We start from the raw sequence: 26,245 nt of genomic DNA, 5'->3' as shown, positions 1-26,245 counted from the left end.
TTATTTTTTTTTAAAGATTTTTTTGAAAATCTTGAGTCTGGGATCAAGTCCTGAGCTAAAGGCAGATGCTCAACCAGAGTCACCCAGGTGTCCCTGATCTCTTCATCTTAAAGGTGACTATGAGCCATCAGAGAAATTTAAGAAATTAAAAGCCTAAGTCTCAAATGAGAAAAAGACGGTTCTAAGGCTAAGGTGGAGGGGCTGCCCGAGTGGCACAGTCAGTTAAGTGTCGGACTCTTGGTTTGGGCTCAGGTCGTGAGATCCAGTGCATTATGCTCCATACTCAACATGGAGTCTGCTTGGGATTCTCTCTCTCTCTGCCCCTCCTGCTTCTACTCTTTCTAAAATAAATAAATAAATAAATAAATAATTCTTAAAAGGTAAAAATAGTAAAGAAAAAATAACAGAATAATAGTCAATGTAATAATGTACTGTAATGTCTGGCTTATGAAGAAACAGGAAGAAAAATAGAAAACTTGTCAATAGAGTAAAAATGAAAATTTCTAAGAGGTAAGGATAAAGATACATATGCACACTGAGTTCAAATAAAGAAAACTTAGTGCGAAATTACTACAGTGCGCTCTTTAGCAGAAAATATTTCAGTGACACTAAAATTTTTGGCAATAAGCTTATTAAATCTGGGGCTAAAAAATCTCCCAAGAAACCGTCCTCTGTCATAGCAACTGTTCTGTAAGTAAAGCCTATGCAGAAACAGAGATGATCGTCCCAAGATTATCCGCATTTTTGCCTCAGCTGTGCACATCCATTCTCAAGGGATAGAGAACACAAAAATGACAGGACATCCTCAAGGCCTGTCAGTTAACCAGACCACACAAGCCCAATCTCTAGCAGTTCCGTGTGCCTGCCACCTGTTAGCCTGCTCTGGAGAGAGCACCGAAAACTGTGCTCCAGCAAAGAACTGGAACCGCCTTTGTTGTTCCCTAACAACGGAAGCTACCCGAGTTGGGTCTCACACGACGCCTCAAGGCAAAACTTCTCCCTGGCCGGATAAATCGGCCCCGATTGGGGCTTTGGCTAAGCATTCCCCTAGCTAAGAAAAGGCGGGAGAACCCCAGGCGAAGCACAAATGTCACCTACTAGTCCCAGGAAGGGACAGGGGTCGAAGGCGATGGAAGTTGGAGGACAGGACCCAGGTAGGACCCGAGAGACACAGGCTGAGTTTTGCAGTGGAGGAGGGGAAGCACAATGAGGAGGTGGGCTGTCCTGCTGCGGGAAAGCACAGCGAGATCCCAGGGAGGTGCTAACGTGAGAGCCGGGGAAAAGCGAGAGGCAGTGGTGAGAGAAGCGCCGAGGCGAAAGGCAAGAAACCGAGGCTTGTAACCGGGTAACCGGAGGCTAAGGACGAGGAAAACAGCCAGGCAAGAGGTGCGCGCGGACGGGCGAGGCTAAAGGGAGGTGAAAGAGGCGAGGCCGGCGAGGGAAAGGCTAAAGTGAGAGAACCATTGCAGGGACAAGGGACAGGCAAAGAGAACCCCCACCCACAGGGACCGGGACAGAACTTTTGACCCGTCCCTCTACAGGCTGTACTCGACCGGCCGCATTCAGACCCTGTCGCAGCGGAGACTCACCCTACGGCTGCAGAGGCCCCAAAGCAGGACATGGGTACTGGTCCAGACTCACAGGAGAACCAAGCGGATGGAGGAAACCGCGGCGTTAGCGTGACCCGGATGCGCATCCCTAGGAACCGGAAGGCAGCGGCCAGGGTCACCTCGCAATCCACACCTCGTTCCACCAGGAGCCTCTGGGCGCATGTGTCAGACTTCACGAGGCGGGGCGAGGACGGGCCTAGGCCCCGCCCACTCCGCCCTCCCGGGAGCCCCGCCCCGCCCCGCCCCTGGTGACGCCCCGCTGGGCGCCTAGGACTTGCTTAGCGCGAAGAGGCCGGGTCTTGCTGCGGGAGCCTTGGTGGTGGCGCCGGGGTACGAGCAGCCCCGGTAAGGCATATTTCAGCGTTCACGTTTTTAGACGGTCTTTTAAAATTCGCGTAATACCCGCCTCCCCAAAGCCATCGTGAGAAGACACGCCGGATGCATCTGATTTAAAAAAACTGTGGGAGGAGGAATGTGTGAGAAGTTTTGGAAACACTGGTGTAGAGGCGAGACTAAGGTGGTGTTTTTATCCTCAATATTAGTTTATTTCTAATGTTGGATTAATCTCACAGTGACTTCTATTTCGTGCACATTATTTTATGGGAAAATTTTTATCAGAAACGATATTAATGCTTCACTAACTTTAAGTTACTACCCAAATATGGGCAAGGAGTAAGGTTGAATTCAGGTGTTGTGGGGACTTGAGATTTATTCAAATTGAGGACCCTGTTTAAAAAAAAATCCATAACTACGTGGGGCGCCTGGGTGGCTCAGCGGTTGAGTGTCTGCCTTTGGCTAAGGGCGTGCTCCTGCAGTCCAGGGATCGAGTCCTGCATCGGGCTCCCCTGGGGTGCTTCTCCCTCTGTCTCTCATGAATAAATAAATAAAATCTTTTTTAAAAATCCAAAATTATAAATACAACATGAGGTATAAAAATGAATCTTTTCTTTGGAGAAAAGAAATCACAAATTATGAATTTGTAAAATTTAATGAATACCATAAAATCCAGAAAAATTACAAACTAATTTTTATTTCTTTTTTTAAGATCTTATTTATTTATTTATTCGTGAAAGACACAGGCAGAGAAAGGGAGAAGCCGACTTCATGCAGGAAGCCTAACATGGGACTTGATCCCGGGGTCTCCAGGATCATGACCTGGACTGAAGGCGGCGCTACACAGATGAGCCACCCCAGCCGCCCAAATTACACACTATTTTTAAACTGTTTTATACCCCTCAAATACATTTTTCTTCTTTTCTCTGTTTTTTTTTTTTTTTTAAAGATTTTATTTATTCATGAGAGACCTAGAGAGAGAGGCAGAGACATAGGCAGGGAGCCTGATGTAGGACTCTATCCCAGGACCCCAGAATCACACCCTGACCTGACCGGAAGGCAGACACTCAACCACTGAGCCACCCAGGTGCCCCTTTTGCTCTTTTTTTTAAGTAAGCTGCATGCCCAATGCAGAGCCCAATATGGGGCTCGAACTCTACACTGGGAGATCAAGACCTGAGCTGAAATTGAGAGTTGGATGCACAACTGCCTGAGCCACCCAGGCACCCCTAAAATACTTTTTCTCTACATTTTTGGCTATATATATATTCTTTGATCACCTCTTCCTATGACAACAATTTATTAATATCATTTACTAAGATCCTTGACTCCACCACTCACATCAGTGAATTCTCTTTTTTTTTTTTTTTTTTTTTTTACGGTTTGGTCCTTGTGAGTCATTATTATTACAATATACTTTGACAAAAATAGAAACTCATTTCATATCAATACAACAACAAAAAAACAGTTTCCTGGACTGTTACACTGCTAACGTTTTCCAAAGGTTGCTATTTACAATTACAATAGCCAAAAGGGAAGGTGGGCTGTGGCCTGGGGGTGGTGGGACAGGAGGTAGCCTACCAAGAGGACGGCCCAGAGCAGGGAGGTGGGGTCATGGGGTCAGGAGCAGAGGAGCTAAGAGGGGCTGCCATCAAAATTTGTTCAGAATCTGACCACTTACTGCTTCTCTTGGTAAAAGCCACAATGTGTGACTGCTCTCTTATATACCCTTACTTTTCCATGATTAACATGGCAGCAAACTTCTGTTAAAAACTTTAAGCAGATCGTGGTCCTTCTCCAATGGACTCCATTTTCTTTTTTTTTTTTTAATATTTTATTTATTTATTTATTTATTTATTTATTTATTTATTTATGAGAAAGAATGAGAGAGAGAGAAAGACAGGCAGAGGGAGAAGCAGGCTCCATGCAGGGAGCCTGACATGGGACTGGATCCCTGTTCTCCAGGATCACGCCCTGGGCCGAAGGTGGCGCTAAACCACTAAGCCACGGGGGCTGCCCTGGACTCCATTTTCTTTTCTTTTGTAAGATTTTATTTATTTGAGATAGAAAGAGTGAGAGAGAGAGAGCACAAGCAGGGGACAGAGGTAGAGGGAGAAGCAATCTCCTTGGGAGCACGGAGTCTGACATCATGACCCAAGCCAAATGTAGGCACTTCACTGGCTGAGCTACCCAAGTGACCCTAGACTCCCATTTTCAAGTGAAAACAAAAAAATCCTTAAACTGGTCTACAAGACCTTCAAGATGCAACATGCCTCCTCCCCCCAATGAAGTATAACGAACCTCATCTCCTATTCTGTTATTCCCCCCACCCTACCCCACCCCACCCAAGGCACATTGGCCTCCCTGCTATTCCTCAAATCTGCACATAAACTCAGGCCCGTGGTGTTTGCTGATCTCTCTGCCTGGAATGCTCTTCCCCCAGATAAATGCATCATTCACCCTTTCACCTTCTTTATGGCTTTGCATAAATATTAACCCTCTTAATGAGAACTTCCCTGCCATTGTATTTAAAACTAAAGCACCACCACCCTCCCTGCATTTCCTAGCCCAGTTCCCACTTATTTTTTCTCAAATAACATTTATCCCATCCATTTGCTGGTGGAATTGGTTAAATGTCTTTCTCCCACGTATATTCGCCAAAATGTCAGCTCCAGGAGGGCACAGATATCTGTGCTTTGTTCGAAGGTGTATTTCAGCACCATTACAGAGCCTAGCACATTGTAGGTGCCCAATAAATGTTTGCTGACTGAAAAGATAAAATTGCTCATTTATGTTGCTTTTGCTCATCTGAAAATATGCAAGCTGAGCCACCAATTCCACCAGGGGGAGCCCATGAGTAGCCAATGTGGTATTCCCCAGAAAAGTTATCCTAAAGCACCATACACATACAGAATTTTAGAGCAGGGCCACAGAAGAGCACAAAAATTCCTCCCAAGAGCATGAGTGTTGTACCTACTAACAGTAAACAATAAAACCCCTCAAATGATCTTCACAGTCCCTTAAGAATAAAATCTTAAAAAATTTAAGCTCTATACTATGATCCGTGAGGCCCATCTTGACATGTTCTCCCTGACTCTCGTACGTCATGCCCAGCCTCCCTTCCTCTCACATACAGATCCAGTCATCCTGTCCTGCTTTCTTCCTGTATACACCAAGCTTTCTTACCTCAGAGCCTCAGCGCATAATGTTCCTGCTCTCTCATACTCTTCCCCAAACCTACTGATGACTGATTCTTTCTGCTACTCTCAGTTAAATTCACCTCTGAAGGCTTCCCATAGGCCTCCCCAGACCTCCTGTCTGCTTCTAAAGTAGCTCCTGCATCTCCTTCCCATACTTTTCCTCAGGGTCCCTATCACTATCTGAAATTACCTTGTTTGTTGTCTATCACTGGAAAGTAAGCTCCACAGGGGTCTTATATATATATATATTTTATTGGACTTTGATTTGCCAACATATAGTATAACACCCAGTGCTCATCCCGTCAAGTGCCCCCCTCAGTGCCTGTCATCCAGTCACCCCATTCCCCCGCCCACCTCCCCTTCCACTACCAGAGTTAGGAGTTCATTTCCCAGAGTTAGGAGTCTCTCATGTTTTGTCACCGTCTCTGATTTTTCCCACTCATTTTCTCTCCTTTCCCCTATAATCCCTTTCATTATTTTTTATATTTCCCATATGAGTGAAACCATATAATGATTGTCCTTCTCCAATTGACTTAACTTCACTCAGCATAATACCCTCCAGTTCCATCCACGTCGAAGCAAATGGTGGTATTCGTTGTTTCTAATGGCTGAGTTATATTCCATTGTATATATAGACCACATCTTCTTTATCCGTTCATCTTTCGATGTACACCAAGACTCCTTCCACAGTTTGGCTATTGTGGACGTTGCTGCTATAAACATTGGGGTGCAGGTGTCCCGCAGTTTCACTGCATCTGTATCTTTGGGGTAAATCCCCCAGTAATTGCTGGGTCGTAGGGTAGCTCTATTTTTAACTCTTTGAGGAACCTGCACACAGTTTTCTAGAATGGCTGTACCGGTTCACATTCCCACCAACAGTGCAAGAGGGTTCCCACAGGGGTCTTTATCTCTCTTGTTCACTGATGAATTCTCTGTACTAGAAGAGTGATTGGCATATAGTAGGTGCTCAATAAAGTAAGTACAAATATTTATTGAAGCTTTGCTCTTACTGTATATGGTAAATATATAAGTGCCCATATTTTTCATTCAGTTATCCCAACAAACTTGGGAAGTATTGCGATTGTCTCCACAGATGAGAAAACTAAGGCAAAGATAGGTTAAGGAGGGATGCCCAGGTGGCTCAGTTGGTTGGGCTTCTGCTTTGGCTTGGGTGATGGTCTCAGGATCCTGGGATAGGGCCCCTCGTTAGGCTCCCTGCTCTGCGGGGAGTCTGCTTCTCTCTCTCCCTCTGCCTCTACCCTCACTTTTGTACTCTCTCTCAAATAAATAAATAAATAAAATCTTTAGAAAAAACAGTTAAGGAACTTGCTCAAGGCCACACAACTGGCAAGAAGCAAACCTAGGACTTGAACCCAGGTCTGTGTGACTTCAGAGCCCATGATTTATCTCAAACTATAGGAAGAGCTTATGTAGCCACATATGAATTCATTTTACTTCCTCGTTTTTCAATGATTTCATGCATCTTCACTTGTTGCCACAGTCAGTAGGAGTGGAAATGTGTTTTTTTTTTTCCTGACCTATTACACTACTTTTGGTGACAGATCTAAGAATATGTGTGTGTGTGTTTTTTTTTTTTTTGAGTTGGGTTTAATTAGATATTTTTTATATTATTTTCTGTAGATTTAAAATATTTTGAATATTTCATTCAAAATTTAATACAAAACAAAGGCTATTCAAGTAGTCTAAAAATATTATAGCCAGGTCCTTTTTTTTTTTTTTTTTTTATTTATGTATGATAGTCACAGAGAGAGAGAGAGGCAGAGACACAGGCAGAGGGAGAAGCAGGCTCCATGTGCCGGGAGCCCGATGTGGGATTCGATCCCGGGTCTCCAGGATCGTGCCCTGGGCCAAAGGCAGGCGCTAAACCGCTGCGCCACCCAGGGATCCCCCCTTTTAAAAAAAAAAAAAAAAAAAAGGGATCCCTGGGTGGCGCAGCGGTTTAGCGCCTGCCTTTGGCCCAGGGCAGGATCCTGGAGTCCCGGGATCGAATCCCACGTCAGGCTCCCAGTGCATGGAGCCTGCTTCTCCCTCTGCCTGTGTCTCTGCCTCTCTCTCTCTCTCTCTCTCTCTGTGTGACTATCATAAATAAGTAAAAATTAAAAAAAAAAAATTTAAAAAAAAAAAAAAAAAAAAAAAAAAAGATTCCTGCATTTATTCCTGAGAGAGAGAGAAAAAGAGAGAGGCAGAAACACAGGCAGAGGGAGAAGCAGGCTCCCTGCAGGGAGCCCTATGCGAGATCTGATCCCAGATCCCGGGATCATGACCTGAGCCAAAGGCAGGTGCCCAACCGCTGAGCCACCCAGGTGTCCCACCAGGTCTTTTTTTAAAGTCTATTTATTTTTAAGTAATCTCCACACCCACTGTGGGGTTTGAACTCACAATCCAGAGATCAAGGGTTGCATGCTCTTCCAACTCAGCCAGCCAGACACCCCTGTACCCAGGCCTTTCTAAACAAATCCAAATGTAAATCAAAACACAAGCCTAATTAAACTGAAAGTATCTAAAAGTAATATCTCTAACTTATATATTTCCATTTTTAAAAGACACAATGAATGTTTGATCAGTGTTTTGTTCACAGTTATCAACTTAAACTCTCCTGATTGATGTATCTGAAGCACATGGATCTGGGTTTTTTTCTGGTAATTTCTCTATTGTATTTAGGACAATATCTTATGATACACATGACAGTTGAACCTCTAAAAGCAATATATAATGGGTGGGATAAAAATAAGATTACTGTATGATCCAGCAATCCCACTTCTGAGTATGTATCCAAGAGTCAAAGGCAGAGTCTCAAAGGGAGATCTGCATACCCATGTTCATAGCAGCATTATTCACAATAGTGAAGAAATAGAGACAACCCAAGTGTGCATCAGCAGGAGAATGGATAAACAAGATGTGGTATATACATACAACAGAATACTATGGAGACTTATAAAGGAAGGAAATCCTGTCACATGCTGAAATAAGGATGAACCTTAAGTCACATAAGTGAAATAAGCCAGTCACAAAAGGACAAATAACAGTATGATTCCACCTACACAAAGTATCTAAAGAAGTCAAATTCACAAGTACAGAAAGTAGAATAGTGGTTACCAGGGCCGAGAGGAACTGGACAGAGGAGAATTGTTCAGTATACACTAAATTATACACTTAAAAATGGTTAAGATGGTGAATTTTATAATTTTTTTGCCACAATAATTAATTTTTTAAAAAGTACTTTGATATAGGGATCCCTGGGTGGCGCAGCGGTTTGGCGCCTGCCTTTGGCCCAGGGCGCGATCCTGGAGATCCGGGATCGAATCCCACATCGGGCTCCCGGTGCATGGAGCCTGCTTCTCTCTCTGCCTCTCTCTCTCTCTCTCTCTCTCACTCTCTCTCTGTGACTATCATAAATGAATAAAAAAATTTAAAAAAAAAAGTACTTTGATATAGAACTACCCTATGATCCAGCAATCACACTACTAGGTATTTAAAAAAAGAATACAAAAATACTAATTCAAAGGGATATAGGTACCCCAATGTTTATAGCAGCAGTATCTACAATAATCAAATTATGGAAACAGCCCATGTATCCATCAATTGGTGAATGGGTAAGTAAAATGTTACACACACACATGCACCATGGAATATTACTCAGCCATAATAAAGAATGAAATTTTGCCATTTGCCATGACATGGATGGAATTAGAAAGTATTATGCTAAGGGAAATAAGTCAGTCAGAGAAAGACAAACACCATGTGATTTCACTCATATACAGAATTTAAGAAAACAAAATGGGGGAAAAAGAGAGGCAAATGAAGAAATAGACTCTCAACTATAGAGAACAAGGGGTGCCTCTGCCTCTGCCCCTGCCCTTCCCCTCTGCTCATGCTTGCTCTCTTGTGCTCTCTCTCTCTCTCCACTCAAATAAATAAAATCTTTTAAAAAAAAGCTATAGAGAACAAACTGAGGGTTACCAGAGGGGTGGGAGGTGGGGAGGGGGTGAAATAAATGATGGGATAAGGAGTACACTTGTGATGAGCATCAAGTGTTGTATGGAAGTAATGAATCACTATATTATAACCTTAAACTAATATTACACTGCGTGTTAACCAACTGGAACTTTTAAAAAAATTATTATTTTTTAAAAATTATTTATTTATTTATTTATTTATTTATTTATTTATTTATTTATTTGACAGAGAGAGAGACAGAGCACAAGCAAGGGGGAGTGGCTGGCAGAAGGAGAGGGAAAAGTAGGCCCCCTTCAGAGCGGGGGCCTAACATGGGGCTTGAACTCAGGGCCCTGGGATCATGACCTGAGCCGCAGGCAGATGCTTAACCGACTGAGACACTCAGGCACTCCTTAATTGGAATTTAAGAAAAAACTTTTTTAAAAGAGCAATCAATAGCAATCTAGTTAATGCTATAAGAATGTGGGTCACTTTATGCCTATTTGGCCGTGTATAGAAATTATTAGAGTCTCTTTCACAGTTTTGCCTAAATTTCCACCAGTAAAAATACTTTGAGGTAGAATGAACTCACATTTTTTAGTGTATGTGCTGCTGAAGCGAGCACTAAACTCACATTTTAAAAAAAGATTTATTTTAGGGGTGGGTCGCTTATTTGGTTAAGTATCTGCCTTCAGCTCAGGTTGTGATCTTAGAGTCCTGGGATGGAGCCCCACATCTGGCTCTGTGCTCAGAGGGGAGTCTGCTTCTCCCTCTCCCTCTGCCCCCACCCTTGCTCATGCTCTCTCTCTCTCTCTCTCTCTCTCTTTTTTTTATGATAGTCACAGAGAGAGGCTCTCTCTCTCTTGAATAAAGATTTATTTGTTTATTTGAGAGAGAGAAAGAGAATATGAGCAAGAGGGAGGGGCAGAGGGAGAGGGAATCTCAAGCGGACTCTACTCTGAGCATGGGGCCCGATGTCAGGCTCAATCTCATGACCTTGAGGTTACAACCTGAACTGAAACCAGGAGTTGGATGATTAACCAACTGTACCACCCAGGCACCCCTAAACTCACATTTTTAAGATACGCAGTAACCATTGCTGTCTTCAGAGCAAAGCATTTCCAGTCCCCTGAATATATTATCTTCACTTTACCCACAGGCATCTTTTCCTCATGGGTACTATTGTTGTGTGTATTTACCCCTAACAAATTATTATGATTTGGCACCATCCAAGATCTCTTGCTGTATAGCCAATGATTCTGGTATAAAACTCAGGTGTTTTAGGAACACCTCACAGCAATGCATATAGGATTAAAATTATAGCCCTGGAAATCTACATGAAATAGAAATGGAACACTTTCTGCATCCCTATCACGGTCAGCTTTGTATCACAAAGTGTGTTCTGGTTATCTATTGATATGTAACAAACTATCCCCAAACTCAGCAGTCTTAAACAATCGCTGTATTATATCTCACAGGTTTGGAGTCAGGAGTTTGGGCAGAGCTGATTTTTCTCTTCTGCATGGCATCAATCAGAGTCAGTTGGTAGTATTCTAGCTAGCAGATAGGCAGTGAGGCTAGTGTGGCAGGTCCAACACAGCCTTTCTCATGTGCCTTGTACTTGATGGGATTGGCTGAAAGACTGGGTTCAGCTAGCCCCCTGATCACATAGTCTCAGAACCTCTCTACATGGTCTCTCCATGAGGGTAGTTGAACTTTTTAAGTGGCAACTCAGGCCTCTATAGAGATGGGTCTTGGAAGTTGCCATTCTTTTAAGGCCAGCCTGGAAACTGACACTACAACACATCCATCCCATTGGTCAAAGTGGCCATAGAGGTCATCCAGATAGACCTGGCCATTGTCAGAGTAACTTAGACCTATTGCTACTACTGTAGTTGGCCTGATGTTCACCAAAAGAGCTCCTGGGAAAACATTCATATTGTTGTGTATCTACTACTTTGTAATATGCTAGACTCTGAGGACACAGCAGAAAACAAATTAGACCAAACTTCTTCCCTCATGGAGCTCATATTCCAATCAATCTGTGGTCAAAAATACGTGTTGTATATGTTTGGCTGGGCTCAATATCCATTCCCACTTCTTTCTGCAGAAGTGGGAAGGTTAAAGATGGCACTTCCCAGGCTCCTCTATTGCTAGGGTTCTAGATGAAAACTAGGTATTGCCAATTAGAGGGACTGGGTCAGATTTACAAGAGAAATGAGTAAGAGGCAATTTTCCTGCACATTGGCTCTTTCTGGTGGTCAATAGGATCATCACTGGAGATGTGGGGCTTTTCTGTGTCAGTCTTTCAGTTTCTATTTCCAGCTTCATGAGTTAGATAGTTATAGCAACAGCAACCAGGAAGACAGTTCCCCAGTCCTAGCTTTCTGATTTCTGAACCTTATTTATAGAAGTATGTTCTTTTTTTTAAACATTTCTTTTTTTTTAATTTTTAAAATTTATTTATGATAGTCACACAGAGAGAGAGGCAGAGACACAGGCAGAGGGAAAAGCAGGCTCCATGCACCGGAAGCCCGACGTGGGATTCGATCCCGGGTCTCCAGGATCACGCCCTGGGCCAAAGGCAGGTGCTAAACCGCTGCGCCACCCAGGGATCCCCTAGAAGTATGTTCTTAAGATCAGTAATCCCCCAGCTGGCCTCCTGATGCGTACTCTCTCCTTCAGATTTTCCCACAGTTTTCTAAACATCTAGTTTCCTAATATAATTGCTTTCTGCCTTAAGCACCTAGAATGATTTCTTTCCTGTGTGGAAACCTGAGAAGGTATAACATTAAAATTGAAAATACTTGGTTCCCACTACGTCTCCCTTCTAGGTGGCTACCTACATGGCTACATTAGATGGCTACATTAGAGTCACTCCCTGGATATCTGAGCATCTGATGCCCTTGCCTTTAATGCCTCCCAGACAGTATGGAGTCCCAGACAGTTCTACAGCTTTAGGGTCTGGGTGAACAGGACCTGTCCCAGGAATCATTGGAAGCTTAGAAAGTCCAATTGCGGGATCCCTGGGTGGCTCAGCGGTTTGGCGCCTGCCTTTGGCCCAGGCCTGATCCTGGAGACCCCGGATCAAGTCCCACATTGGGCTCCCTGCATGGAGCCTGCTTCTCCCTCTGCCTGTGTCTCTGCCTCTCTCTCTCTCTGTTTTTCATGAATAAATAAAAAAAGAAAGAAAGAAAGAAAGAAAGAAAGAAAGAAAGAAAGAAAGAAAGAAAGAAAGTGCAGTTGCTGCAGTGGGGGATCCAGGGACACCATCTCAGCAGGAACCCTAAAGAGGCAGGGTTCTTCCTCTGCTGGTCCCTTCACTGCTCCCACGGCAGTGTGCTTCCCAGCTATAAAATGGGAATAAGAATACTTTTCCTAATTCAAGGAGCTTTGTAAACTATACTACCACATAAAAATAAGATGCTACATATTATCTGAACCAGTGGTTCTTCAAGTATGGAAGTCTCCAACACACTATCAGGGAGTGAAGTGAAATAAAAAAATTACTTAAGATAATACCAACTTGGGGTACCTGGGTGGCTTAGTTGGTTAAGCATCTGCCTTCTGCCCAAGTCATGATCCTGGAGTCCTGGGATGGAGCCCCATGTCGAGCTCCCTGCTCAGCTGGGAGTCTGCTTCTCCCTCTCCCTCTGCCACTCCCCCTGCTTGTGCTCACCTGCTGTCTCTCTTTGTCAAATAAATACATAAAATCTTTTTAAAAATTATAATACTCAGTATTTTACTTTTTCACTCTTATTCTCCCAAGAGTATGGTAGAGGTTTCCAGAGGCTATGTGATGATGTTATTCCTCTGATAGCTAAGGAATATGTATTCAAAGATGTACTTTACTTTTAAGATTTATGTTTTAATTGGGAAAGGAGCAAATATTCATAGCTATAACCCATTTAAACAAAAGCTCTTTGGGGTTCAAAATCATTTTTAGGAGTATTAAGGGATCCAAGATCAAGACATTTGAAGGACGCCTGGGTGGCTCAGCGGTTGAGCGTCTGCCTTTGGCTCAGGGCATGATCCCGGAGTCCCAGGATCAAGTCCCATATCAGGCTTTCTGCATGGAGCCTGCTTCTCCCTCTGCCTGTGTCTCTGCCTCTCTTTCTCTGTATCTCTCATGAATAAATAAACAAAATCTTGAAAAAAAAAAGACATTTGAGAGCTGCTGACTTAGACCATTGTAAATTCCCATTTTTGTACTCTCTACATGGCCCCCACTTTAACATCTTCTGGATGCCTGCTTCCCACTCATGGTCATATCCCTGCCATGTCCAAAAATCTTCTACCAGGATGCCTTTCTATTTTGATTAACACACTTAAGATAGTATCTTCTTGCACAGATGTCCAATAGCAGCTGTCTTGGCACAGCCTTGAATCTCCACATAACTGAGTGGGGAACAAGAGACCCACAAACCAGCTCCTTCCCTTACTGGTACTGGGTCATCCTGGCCAGTTGCCGTGACCAAGCTGAGTCATCCCCACCCCTTATCTCTGTCCAATTCCAGCCTCCCCCATCCCTTATTGCAGTTTAGAGGTAGGTCAGGCTGAAGCCTCCTGGAAGCTTCCTGCCAACCAGATAATAGATTAATATTTGCTTTTAATTATGGCTATATCCTCCCCAAGAATGCTGTTATCTATGTATTTATACTCTGTTAGATTTAAAATTAAGACATAAACAGTTAGCAATGGATAATTCTTGTGACCAAGGATGAAGGAGAGTATTCACTTCTATGTTATACATAACAGGCAAGTTTGCTGGGGTTTTTTTGTTTTTGTTTCTTTTTTTCCTATCATGAGAATGTGTAGAGATTAAGGACACAATGTCTTTGGGGACATTGTGTCTGTTCTCCCAGAGTTTGCTGGCTCTCCCACTAATAATTGTGTGACACTACACAGGTCAAATAACCTCTTAGTACCTCATATTTATCATCTGTAAAATGGAGATTTTAAAAAGCACTTATTGGAGAAGTAGGAAGAGGAAGGAAAAAGTCTTTATCTCATAGAGTTGTATGAGAATTAAAAATATGTAAAATGTGAGATGCCTGAATGGCTCAGTGGTTGAGTATCTGCCTGTGGCTCAGGGTGTGATCCTGGGGTCCTGAGATGGAGTCCTGCATCGGGTTCCCTGAGGGAGCCTACTTCTCCCTCTGTGTTTCTCATGAATAAATAAATAAGATCTTTTTAAAAATATGTAAAATGCTTGGAATTATACAGATACATACCTATATAAATGATTAAAAATCGAGAAGAATGGAGATGTAGAATCTATGCTGTGAAGCTTTCATGAATTTAGAAATATAGAAAAAGATTATAACGGGTCCTAAAGTCTTGATCTTTTTTCCCCAAGATTTTATTTATTTAATTGACAGAGAGCACGTGCACAAGCAGGGAGAGTGGCAGGCAGAGGGGCAAGCAGGCTCCTCACTGAGCAGGGAAGCAGGCTCCTCACTGAGCAGGGAGCAGGACTCAATCCCAGGACCCTGGAATCATGACCCTAGCCGAAGGCAGATGCTTAACTGACTGAATCATCCAGATGCCCCAAGTTCTGATCTTTATAAGGAAACTTGAGAAGGTGACAAGCCATTAACCCAAGTGCTTTGGAGAATGTCAAGCACTGGATGGTCCATTCTCCTTTGTTTAGAAGATGAGAAGAAGGGTGCCTGGGTAGCACAGTTGGTTAAGCATCCGACTCTTCGTTTTGGCTCAGATCAATCTCAGGGTCATGGGATTGAGCCTACTGTGGGCTCCATGCTGAGCATGGAGATTGTTTGGGATTTTATGTCTCCCTCACCCCTTGCTCATGCTCTCTCTCTCTCTCTCTCTCTCTCTCCACTAAGAAAAGAATAAAGAAAACAGTGGTTATTCACTTAAAGCTGTAACTATGTTTGTTATAAAAGGTTAATTTTTCTCCAGTTTAGTGATAAATTTTTTAAAATTCTTTTAATCAATTTATTTATTTATTTATTTGAGAGAGAGGGAGAGAGTGCGCACAGGGAGGAGCAAAGGAGGAGGGAGAGAATCTCAAGCAGACTCCATGGTGAGCAGGGAGCTCGATCCCACAACCCTAAGATATTATCTGAGCGGAAACCAAGAGTCAGATGCTCAAAAGACTGAGCCACCCAGGCTCTCCCTAGTTTACTGATAAATTAAGCCACTGATTATGTCTTTGCTGACCAGTATAAGAAGTCTAATTAACTTGACCAGTATAAAAGTCTGGGCAGGGGCATCTGGGTGGTTCAGTCAGTTAACCATCCAACTCTTGGTTTCCACTTAGGTCATGATTTCACATTCAAGAAGTTGAGCTCCTTGCTCAGCAAAGAGTCTGCTTAAGATTCTCTCTCCCTCTCCTACCCTTTCCCCCGCCCGCCACCCCCTGCCATGCATGCACACTCTCTCTGTTTCTAAAATAAATAAATAAAATCTTAAAAAAATTTCTGGACAGATTCTTTAAAATTTAGTAATACATCAAAATATATTCCTTCATGTGAAAAGAGTTATAAAAAATAAATATAAGACTCTAGTAGATTAACTTTTGTATATATGCTGTCAAGGAAACACACTGGCAGATTAATTTTAAAAAGCAATTCAGAGGGGCATCTGAGTGGCTCAGTCAGTTAAGCATCCAGCTCTTGGTTTCGGCTCAGGTCATGATCTCAGGGTCATGAGATTGAACTCTGCCTCAGGCTCCTCACTCAGTGCATAGTCAGCTGGAGGGTCTCTCTCCCTCTTCTTCCTCTGTCCCACCCCACACACTTTTCGGTGCTCTCTGTCTCTCTAAAAAAGAAGTGAAAAATAAAAAGCAACATAGAGAATACAATTCTGATACATGCCACAACATGGATGAACCTCGAAATATCATACTAGGTGAAATAAGCCAAACACAGAAGGACAAATATTATCTAATTCCACTTGATGAGTTACCTAGAACAGGCAAATTCATAGAGACCAGAAGTAAAATAGAGGTTACTAGAAGTTGGAGGAAGAGGAAATAGGGTATAACTGTTTATTAGTACAGAGTTTCAGTTTGGGATGATGAAAAACTTCTGAAAATAGTAGTGATGGTTGTAAAGCACTGCCAGTGTACTTAATGCCAGTGACTTGTACACTTACAAATGGCTAAAACAGGGTGGCCTGGGTGGCTCAACTGGCTAAGCAGCTGACTCTTAATCTAGCCTAGGTCTTGATCTCAGGGCTGTGAGTTCAAGCCCTGCATACCAAGTATGGAGCCTACCTTAAAAAAATTAATAAATAAAGTTAAAAAAGAAAAAAAGGCTAAAGTGGCGAATTTTATGTTACATATATTTTACTACACACAAAAAAATACATGCCAAAAAAAAAAAAAAGCCATGCAAAGGAAACAATGTAAAATTTTTTTGCAGGACAACTAGTCTGGATTCTTCAAATCATCGATGTCATGAAAAATCCAGAAATGGAGTGGAATTGCTCCAGATTAAAAGAAAATAAAGAGAGTGCCTACGTGGCTCAGTAGGTTAAGCTTACTCTTGGTTTCAGCTCATGTCATGACCTCAGTGTCTCTCTCTCTCTCTCTCTCTCTCTCTCTCAAATAAGTAAATAAATCTTTTTAAGAAAAAGAATAAAGAGACTCAACAACCAAGTGCAATGAGTGAACTTTGATCTTTGATTTGAAAAAAAAATTTTTTTTAAACAAGTCTTTTTTTTTTATTTATGATAGTCACACAGAGAGAGAGAGAGAGAGTCAGAAACATAGGCAGAGGGAGAAGCAGGCTTTATGCACTGGGAGCCCGACGTGGGATTCGATCCCGGGTCTCCAGGATCGCGCCCTGGGCCAAAGGCAGGCGTCAAACCGCTGCGCCACCCAGGGATCCCCTGAAAAAAAAATTAAATACATTCTTGGGAGGTGGGCGGGGGGATGGGTGACTGGGTGACAGGCACTGAGGGGGGCACTGGACAGGATGAGCATTGGGTGTTAATGCTATATGTTGGCAAATCGAACCCCAATAAAAATATACAAAAAAATAAAATACATTCTTATATCAATTGAGGAAATCTGAACATGAACTTTCTGTAAGATATTATAGAATATTTATTATCTTTTTAGGTATGGTTAATGGTATTGCATTTATGTAGGAGAGTGGAGTTATCCTCAGGAAATATATGAAGTATTTAAAGGGTAATGTCTGCAGCTGTCAAAGAGTTCACCAAATTTAAAAATACAAGGGCGCCTGGGTGGCTCAGTCTGTTAAGCATCTGCCTTTGGCTCAGGTCATGATCAAGAAGTCCTGAGATGGAGCCCTGCATCAGGCTCCCTGCTCAACAGACAGGCTGCTTCTCCCTCTCCCTCTGGCGCTCCCCCTGCTTGTGCTCTCTCTCTCTCTCTCTCTTTTTCTTTCTCTCTCTCTGTCGAATAAATAAATCTTTTTAAAAAATTTTAATGCAGAACAAAATTAAAGCAAATGTAGCAAGATGTTAGCATTGTGGAATTTAGATGGACATATAAGTGTTTCTTGTTTTATTCTTTCAGCAATTCTGCATATTTGAAAACACTTGAAAAATTCTGAATCTTGATATTTAAAGACAGAGAGAACAGTATTTGTAGAGGACACCTCCTATTTGTGTTCATCCAGTGTACACACCCCTCTTCTGGTAACAGAACTTCCACTTACCTTCTGAGCATTCTCTCTCCCATTGTATGCTCACTTATTATGAATCTCAATCAAGGTGCCCTCTCCTTCCCTGAGAAAGGGGATAGGGTATGCAACACAACTCAGGTCAGTCAAACAGTCTCTTGGGAGAATTTAATCTTGGGTAGATCAGCACAAGGCACACCCGATAGTTCCTGGAGAAACTGCCCATCATTTCCACTACCTAGATCCCTAGAGCTACCCTGTATGCTTTTGCTGAGGCTTGACTGATAGCCTTTTCTTCAGTGTATTCTATATTTTCCCAATAACATATTTTGTTGTTGTTGTTGTTGTTGTTATTAAGACCAGAATTAGTCACTGATGTCTTTAACCAATGAACCATAGCTGATCCAGTGTTTGGTCTGTAAGAGGCATATGGGGTGCCTGGTTCATTCAGTTGGTAAAGTAGGCGACTCTTGATCTCCAGGTTGTGAGTTCGAGCCTCACGTTGGGTGGAGAAACTACTTAAAATTAAAAAAAAAAAAATTTTTTTTTTTAAAGAAGAGTGGCACAGGGATAATTTCTAGCATGAAAAATCTCTTGCTTTTATATAACAGTTAAAATCTTAGAGGCAGGCAGCCTGGGTGGCTCAGTGGTTTAGCGCCACCTTCAGCCCAGGGCATGATCTTGGAGACCCAGGATGGAGTCCCATGTCGGGCTCCCTGCGGGGAGCCTGCTTCTTCTCCCTCTGCCTGTGTCTCTGCCTCTCTCTGTCTCCCTCATGAATAAATAAATAAAATCTTTTTTAAAAAAAATCTTACAGGCAAGAGATAAATCACAATTGTGAAATGAGCTGTGAACCCTAAAACCGATAAAAAGCTTTCAGAGTGTAAACAAAGGAAAAAAAGAAAAACGCATTAAATTTATTCCTTCATTGAACTGCAGTCTCATCTATCAAAGTAGGCAATGAGAGTGGAAGTAAATGGAACATAGAGAAAGGGGGCAGCCCGGTGGCTCAGCGGTTTAACACCACCTTCAGCCCAAGGCTTGATCCTGGAGACCTGGGATCAAGTCCCACGTCAGGCTCCCTGAATGGAGCCTGCTTCTCCCTCTGTCTCTGTCTCTGCCTCTCTCTCTTTCCTCTCTGTGTATTCTCATAAATAAATAAAATTAAAAAAAAAAAAAAAGCCTCACTGCTCCACCGAGGATGGGCTCTCACAGCAATATGGCCACCATGTACCAAGAGCTCAGGGTCACACAGGTGCTAGGTTAGTCCTTCGTATCCATCATCTCACTGAATTCTCCCAATGGCACAATTATCATTTATTATTCAACTACATATACTCTGATTATCCCCCCTTTACAGAAAATTGAGTGAAGCCTAAGGTTGCTAAGTCACTAAGCCAAAGTCCCAGAAGGAGGAGGGGCAGGATCCCAATATAGGCAAGTGGCTCCAGTGCTCTGGGCAACAGACCCTGGAGGGCCAGCAAGCTCCAGCTTCCTGGTCCAGCCTCATGGCAGCATCCCTGGGGCCTAGGCCCCTACCAAGTTCCCGAGCCAATGTGGAGAGAAATCAGTGGATATTAACAGAGACTCTGCTGCTCTCCGCTCACTCTGGTCCCAAGAGCTTCTTCCACAGTGTTCAACTGCTGCTGGCTTCCTGAGTCACCTCTCCTGCCCGAGAGAGCAGAAAAACCAGGTGGGGAGCCCTAGCCATCCCGATGCCACACCCTCTCAAGGTACTTGCTAACATTTTGCAGTGTTAACTCCATTCACAGGAACTAGATTTCTCCCACTCCTACTCTCCTGGAATTAGTAAAGCCTAATGATTAAAAGCAATAGCTTTGGAGGCAGACACACCAAGGCTCAAGTCCCTGCATCACTTCTGCCTCCCTGTATTAAGTTTCTTCATCCTCAACCTCCCAACCTAAAGTAGGAATGCTAACCTTACCTTCTTAGTAGAGTTGTTGTGAGATTAAGATGCTTTCTGGTCTTTTGTAAGCACTCGGTAAATAGTGTTTGTTATTTTCATGGTTTCCATTTTTATTGCCATGCTATAATCTGTCATTTGGGGCTTAGATCTCCTGCCTTCTTTTGTCATATTTTTTTCTCCCTAGTAGTGAATCCCAACCTTTGAGGGCTCCCAGGGCATGGATGGGTCTTCTTCATTTTGATGTATCTTCCAGAAACAAGACTTTAGCCTACCTGAAGTCTTCATTTATAAAAGTTATTTCCAGGTGGAAGTTTGCCGCAATGCCCACCAATTTTCATCTAGAACTTCAATGTAGGTGATATGCCCCCTGAGAGAACCAATAAAGGATGGGGCATCCTGAGGTGGGGCTAGGGCATGGGCTCTCAAGTCAGCTGCACCTGGACCTGCATACTCCCTCCCTCTCATCTCTGAACTTCAGTTTCTTTAGCTATAAAATGGGGAGTCTTGGGGCACCTGCATGGCTCAGTTGGTTAAGCATCTGCCTTCGGCTCAGGTCATGATCCCGGGGTCCTGGGATAGAGCCTGATATCAGGCTCCCTGCTCCACAGGGGGCCTGCTTTGCCCTCACCCTCTGCCTGCCATCCCCCTTGCTTCTGCTCTTTCTCCTTCTGTCAAATAAATAAATAAAATCTTTTTAAAATTAAAAATAATAAAATGGGGAGTCTTGCTTTTAACCTGAAGAGATGTAGTGAGGATTCCATGAGATAATGGCGGGAAAGCCCAGGTACCTGACGCAGAGTAGGCAGGGATAGTGCCCATTTCCTTCCCTCTGGGAAGCCATCACATTTTTGAAATACCGCCACCAGCATCCTAACAGAGAGGTCCCAGCCCTAGAGAAATAGCAAAGCTCCCCCTTTCCTGTTGCTCCTTCTACCTTCTTTCTCGTCCTTATTGTGTTTCTCCAAACCTTTGCCATTCTGAAGTTGGGGTGGGGCAGGGAAGAGAGTCTGTCCCTGGGGTTCAGCTCTGAAGTGGCCCTGCTCAGATGCCATTTGGTCAGGAGCCAGATTTGCTGCTTAGAAAAACACATCCGTTCTGGGCACCACTACTGAAGGGGAAAGCTCTGAGAAACGTCAAAAGCAGCAGTCAAGATGATTAAAGAGTTCAAGAATAGGACCTTCAGGTTAAGGAAGTGAAGGCAGGATGGGAAGGCTAGGCTGCTGAGAAACACTTTTCAAAGAAACAGAGCCTATATGTGTGTGTGTGTGTGTGTGTGTGTGTGTGTGTGTGTGTCTATGCTGTAGACTGGCAGTGGTGAGTACGGGGCAGTGAGAAGGTCTTGGTAGGTCCATTGAAACAGAGGCCAGAAGTCTCTTTAAGAAAAAGAATACGATGGGGATCCCTAGGTAGCTCAGAGGTTTGATGCCTGCCTTTGGCCCAGGGCGTGATCCTGGAGTCCTGGGATCGAGTCCCACGTCGGGCTCCCTGCATGGAGCCTGCTTCTCCCTCTGCCTGTGTCTCTGCCTCTCTCTCTCTCTCTCTCTCTCTCTGTCTATCATGAATAATAAATCTTTAAAAAAATAAAAGAAAGAAAAAGAATACAAAACTATCATTACAGAAGGGTGCTTCCTGGGCTTTGGAAGGGTTATGAGCAGGTGAGGTGCCCTGAAACATAAGCTCTGCTGATTCCACAGTATATTCACCTCATGAAACAAACTGGTGGTTACCAGGGGGGAGGTGGGTGAAGGGGCTGAGTGAAATAGGAAAAGGAGATTAAGAGCATACGTATCATGAGGAGCACTGAATAATGTATAGAATTGTATATTGTACACCTGAAACTAACATAACACTGTATGAACCATATTGGAATTAAAATTTTAAAAATTTGCATCTAATCAAGGATGTGACAAGTGAGCTGGCAACAGGTCTGGGAAATGAACATACAACTAACTCCATTATCCTGCTGACTTTGGCTGGAAATGCCGTCTCTCCCTTCTTCCCCAAACTAATGCCTCCTTAGTCTACAAGTTGCAATGTAAGCCTACCCTCTTCTCCGACATCTTACCAGAGGCAGCCCTTCCTGCCAGCATGGAATGGTGTGCCACCCTCACGTGTACACCTCTCACATTGTGCTTGTTTGTACCACTCCCCTTGTGTATGAGTTATCTATTGCTGAGTAACACATTTCCCCAAAACGTACTGGTTTAAAGCAACACGCATTCATTATCTCACAGTTTCTGTGGATCACACAGTCCCGCATGGTTTAGCTGTCCTCAGTCACCTTCAGGCTCAACTAGAAAAGATCTGTTTCCTAGCCCATGTGACTGTTGGGATTCGGTTCCTCACAAGCTGCCAGACTGAAGCCTCAGTTCCTCAAGAGCTGCTGGCCAGATGCCTCCCTGGGTTCCTTGCCATGTAGGCCTCTCTGTCAAGCAAGCAAGGCAACTGGCTTCATCAGAGTGAGCAAATGAGAAAGCCAAGAGAGAGTGCCAGCAAGGTAGAAGTCACAGTCCTTCATAACCTAATCACAGAAGTGTCATTTATCGCTTTTATCACATTTCATTCACTAGAAGCAATTCCCTAGGTCCAGCCCATACCCCCAGGCAGGGAATTACACAAGGGCATGAATACCAGGAGGTGAGAATTGTTTGGAACCTTCTCAGAAACTGCCTACCACAATTGTCACTCCTTCTACTCCATATTGTCATTGCCTATTGTCCTGCCTGTCCCTGCCATTCCATCATGAGTTCCTTAAAGACAGGGACTACATTTTACTCACCAGTTAGTCCTCCTTGGTGCCTAGCACAGTCCTCTTGGGCTTTTTAACTGAATAGATGATGAATAAAAGAATGGCTGGTTACTTACGGTAGCAGAAAATGAATGGCTTTTGGTTCCTTTGGTAGGAACCAAAGACAAGCATATCATTTTACTTAAGAGAAGGTGCTATTTGGGGCACCTGGGTGGCTCAGTGACTGAGCATCTGCCTTTGGCTCAGGTCATGATCCCGGGGTCTTGGATCAAGTCCCCATGAGGCTCCCTGCAGGGAGCCTGCCTATGTCTCTGCCTGTCTGTGCTCTCATGAATAAGTAAAATCTTTAAAGAGAGTGAGAGAAAGAGAGAGGGTGCTACTTTTTACCTTTTGACCCAGTCATTTAATTTCTAGGAAGTTAAACAATCAGGAATGCAATTACAAGGATATATTCAGAATTTTACAAATTAGTTGTGAGGATGTTCTATGGAATTGTTTATAAGGTCAAACCTCCCCCTCAAAAACAAAAAAACCAACCCATAAACTACCTGAATGTCCAGTGATAAAAAGTTGAGTAAATGAAAAAAAAAAAAAAAAGTTGAGTAAATGCATTATGCTACAGTCATACAATGGATATTCTGCAGTCTTTAAAATGAAAGGTGTTAAGCAATAGTGTGTATCAGGGAAGGATGCTTGTGACACTGCATATTATCTTAATATTGTACAGTATTGCACATTATTTATTGTACATCTGGAAAGCAGGTAGTTGCAAAGTAGTGTATGTATTCTATACCTTTACAAAGTAAATATGCACATAGAAAAAGTCTGGGAGGATTTAATCAGCTTCGAGTAGCCATGAAATTCTGAAGATAAACCAATTTTTTTTTAAGATAAACCAATTTTAAACTGCTTCAACAAACAAGTATTTTTGGTTTTGTAACAGACTATCTGGAGGCAGGCAGCCTCTGGCCTTGGTTCTCTCTGGCTCAGTATCACTGCAGTTCTTCTGGTATTCCCCTCATGCTTGCCCTGCCCCTGCAGTCAGAAGATTGCTGCCCCATTTCCAGGCAGCATACCCACATTCAAAGTAGGAAGAACAAGTAAGGGGAGGCTCCAGTGGTGGCTAACTCATTACTAGGAAAGCAAGAGCTTTCCCAGATGTCCTCCACTAGATTTCCCTAACACTCTCCTTGGTTGAGTCACATGAACAATCCTAGCTCAGGAGGCTGGGGACACTAGAAACCAAAATTTCATGATTAGCTTAGAAAATCATGATTTATCCCCTACTTACACTATCACTCAAACAAACTTGGAGGTAGATCTGTTAGGAAAGGAGAGTGAAATGATATTGGGTAAGCAACTAGCCTCCTTTAGACAGGACATGATCCTACCCTACTGGTCCCAGTCCCAGTCCCAGTCCCAGTCCCAGTCCCAGTCACCTCATTCCTAGTCTGCTCAGTTAATCACCTGCTATTCCCTGAAGGCATTGGAGCTTTCAACATATGAATATAAGATTCAGGGTTAGAAAATGTGAAAAAAAAAACCTGCTAGTTATCTTCCATTACCCATGATTTCCTTCTTGTAATAACAAAATAACCTTCATCTCAAGATATTGAGGGGCATATGGCTGCCCAGCTCTAGCCCGCTTTTCCCAAACCCCCTTGCAGCCAGCTGGGCGTGACCATGCGAGGACTCACCATTGGAAAGTAAATAGAATTGGTATGAACCTCATTTCTCCTACATCATTTCTTAAAAGGAAATTGTTAGGCATCTACTTATTTTCCCCCTCTCCCCCAAGTTGGGGCTGTTGGTATAGTTAGTGGTGGAGAACTTGCTTTAGCAATGTCCTAGGAAATGGCAGAGCAGTAAGAATAGAAGGAACGTGTGTTCCTAAATGTCTGCCTGGAGTGGAGCCACTTACTCATCTCTGGACTCACTCTGAGCCACTCATAGGCTTAAAGAAATAAAACAAGGGGCACCTGAGTGGCTCAGTTGGTTAAGTGTCTGCCTTTGGGTCAGGTCATGGTCCCGGGATCCTGGGATCTAGCCCTGCATTGGACTCCTTGCTCAGCATGGAGCCTGCTTCTCCTTCTCCCTTTGCTCTTCCCCCCTGCGTGCTCTCTCTCCTCTCTCTCAAATAAAATAATAATAATAATAATAATAGTAATAATTAATAAATAAAATCTTAAAAAAAAGGGGGTGCCACCTTCAGCCCAGGGTGTGATCCTGGAGATCCCAGATCGAGTCCCGGGTCTGGCTCCCTGCATGGGGCCTGCTTCTCACTCTGCCTGTGTCTCTGCCTCTCTCTCTGTGTGTCTCTCATGAATAAATAAATAAAATCTTAAAAAAAAGAGAAATAAAACAGCAACGACAACTATTAAACAAGAGATTTTTAAAAAGTATTCTGTATTTTTGAATCGCTTTATTAAAACAACTTATTCTACTTCCTAACTAATATAGAAAAACAAACTGCGTTATGCTAACAATTGTTGTTAATAGTTTAAAAGGGAGTTAGGGGACACCTGCGTTGGTCAGTGGTTGAACATCTGTCTTTGGCTCAGGGTGTGATCCCGGATGTGGGATCAAGTCCCACATCGGGCTCCCTGTGAGGAGCCTGCTTCTCCCTCTGCCTGTCTCTGCCTTCTCTCTGTGTCTTTCATGAATAAATAAATTTTTAAAAGTATCTTTAAAAAATAAAAGGGGGGTGGGAGGAAAGATGAGAAAAGAGAGGAGTCAAATAAATGTAGGCATAGGTGTTTTTATAAAGAAGTGGGAGAGACAACCAAACTATTAATAGGCAGGACATTGATTGAAGTTGGTCACAAGACCTGATGGGGGAGGTACCTGGGTGGCTCAGTGGTTGAGCGTCTGCCTTCCACTCAGGTCGTGATCCTGGGGTCCTGAGATTGAGTCCTGCATCAGGCTTCCCGCAAGGAGCCTGCTTCTCCTTCTGCTCCCTCCTTCTCCCTCTCCCTCTGTCTCTGACTCTCTCTCTCTCTCTCTGTCTCTCATGAATAAATAAATTTAAAAAGGAGGAGGAGGAAGAGGAGACCTGATGGGTCTACTTTGGTTTGGAATGGAGTTAACATGTTTTAGCTGAAGCTAAATACGAGGACCAAGGTGAGACTGAACCAGTGCAGCCTGTCTATGGGATGAAGGCCCATGGCTCAAAAAGGGTCTGTGAGCTATGAATTAGACGACAGGACCATTAATCAGGGTCTTAGGTTGCAAGCAATAGAGAGCAAGTCTGACTCTTTCAAATAAAACAAACCCCACAAGGAATTTATTGGAAGGACACTGAGGAGTTCAAAGAATCTAAGGAAGATCTCAACAGCCAAGTCCCAGGAAAGGACAAGATCCAGCAAAGCTCTAAGAATCCCACTAGCAGAAACTTCCAGTTCTCTAGAGCAAAATAATCTGGAGGGTTTATTAAAACACAGATTCCTGGGGCATCTGGTTGGCTCAGTTGGAAGAGGATGAAACTCTGGATCTTGGAGTTCTAAATTTGAGCCCCACGATGGGTGTAGAGATTACTTTTAAAAAAATCAATAAACTTAGAACAGAACAAAACAAACAACAACAACAACAACAAAAACAGACTCCTGGGGCCTACCCTAGAATTTCTCATTCAGTAGGTGTGATATAGGGCCTGGGAATTTGTATTTCTAACAAGTTCCCAGATGCTGATGCTGTTGGTCCAAGGACCACAGAGGAGAACTATTGCTATATGGTAAACATATCACATGACTCAGCTCTGACTACCTTCCATCCTTGTATGTCTCCAACTTCAAGTTTCCAACCAGACTAGAGAAAGTCTAGTTGACTCAGAGTTGGGTCATGCCTGTGGT

The 26,245-nt window shown here is 43.2% G+C and overlaps 1 protein-coding gene and 1 long non-coding RNA gene across 4 annotated transcripts in view; one reads left to right on the top strand and one right to left on the bottom strand.

The window, feature by feature from the left end:
* EYA3 (EYA transcriptional coactivator and phosphatase 3) overlaps positions 1-1,744 on the bottom strand; it is a 104,326-nt gene extending 102,582 nt beyond the window's left edge. For 2 of the 3 annotated variants that reach the window (XM_072827556.1, XM_072827559.1), the window contains exon 1: positions 1,590-1,744. The gene's annotated coding sequence lies outside the window, so the exon portion shown is untranslated. The remainder of the gene's footprint in view (positions 1-1,589) is intronic. The other variant, XM_072827557.1, reaches the window with a different exon arrangement.
* The window catches only part of LOC140634085 (uncharacterized), a 35,235-nt gene continuing 9,954 nt past the window's right edge, over positions 965-26,245 (top strand). Inside the window, exons 1-2 of the long non-coding RNA XR_012031639.1 lie at positions 965-1,154; positions 1,542-1,955. This is a non-coding gene — a long non-coding RNA (uncharacterized lncRNA). The remainder of the gene's footprint in view (positions 1,155-1,541; positions 1,956-26,245) is intronic.

This window comes from Canis lupus, chromosome 5, assembly GCF_048164855.1.
Source record: "Canis lupus baileyi chromosome 5, mCanLup2.hap1, whole genome shotgun sequence".
NCBI lineage: Eukaryota > Metazoa > Chordata > Mammalia > Carnivora > Canidae > Canis > Canis lupus.
The sequence above is the reverse complement of the archived record's forward strand: the minus strand, read 5'-3'. Positions and strand labels throughout refer to the sequence as shown.